The following is a 1,183-nucleotide window of genomic DNA, read 5'->3' as shown; positions in this document are numbered from 1 at the left end:
TGCTTTGTTTCGTTCTTCAACTTTCTGTCGAAAATATATGTTGTAGATTTATTTTGTGCCAATCATAAAAACAAAGAATTCTTTTGGCCAAAAAAGATTGAAAATTGAAAATTTGATGATTTCGTGAGGTCCGAATATTTCTCGCTGCAGACCATATTTGCCATATAGTTGTTATTTTAAAAAAAACGGTGTGGATAGTGCTTGGTCGCGAAAATGGTCCACTCAAACCAGTTCTCATAGAGATCGCGAAGTGAAATTATGACTGGTTTACAGACGTTGGTTTAAAGTCAAGTGATTTCAATCTAATAATTGGTGACATTGACAGAATAAGTTTTAAATGTTTTAGATTACCAAATCAAACTAGAGAGAGAGGGAGAGAGAGAGAGAGAGAGAGAGAGAGAGAGAGAGAGAGAGGTTAACTTTTAAATGATGTGATTATTGATTGCTTAGATACATTGTATAGTTTAACAACTTATATAACTTGTGAAAGTGCCCTAAGATCAACATTTCCCGAGGCTGTTCGTGTTTTTATTATATGTTATTTATTTTCTTAGCTTGACAACTTTATTGAAAAATGATATGAGAAAGTTTTGATTTTACGCACCTATTGAGATGTTATTTGTCATTACGCGGTTTATTATTAAAAATAAATAACGAATGATATCAGATATTAAGAACATTGCAACAGATTAAAATTAAAATAGCAGTGGTCATTATAATTATGTAAGAAAATTAGACAGCGTTCTTTTTTACGTTAAAATTATGCCTTGATTTTATACTGCATTTTGGAAACAATGTTGTTGTTGGGTTTTGGCCAGGATATCTTTGGCCTGGTTGACGCAGCGATTTGGTGACCAGAGGATGTTCCATCTGAGTTAAGACAAAAAACATTGTTTCATTTTCTGCTTTTCATCAACCCTAAGGAGTATGGAGTAGAGCCTTCAGGTGCATGGCGGGACTTTGGAAGACTGGTTTTAGCGGAAAAACAGTTAGAACTCGCAAAAAAGCCCAGGTATACATCTACATGTAATCAACAGGTGAATTGTTTTACTAGTACGCATACGCTATCTCAGATCTAGACTGGTATCACTGGCAATTTCAAATAACCTCGAAACCATTGTAGGTTATGAAAACTTAAATATGGAAATGACTTCACAAGAGGTTAATAGCTGAAAAATTAAAA

Source organism: Crassostrea angulata, chromosome 7 (assembly GCF_025612915.1).
Source record: "Crassostrea angulata isolate pt1a10 chromosome 7, ASM2561291v2, whole genome shotgun sequence".
Classification (NCBI taxonomy): Eukaryota; Metazoa; Mollusca; class Bivalvia; order Ostreida; family Ostreidae; genus Magallana; species Magallana angulata.
Note: the sequence above shows the minus strand (reverse complement) of the source record.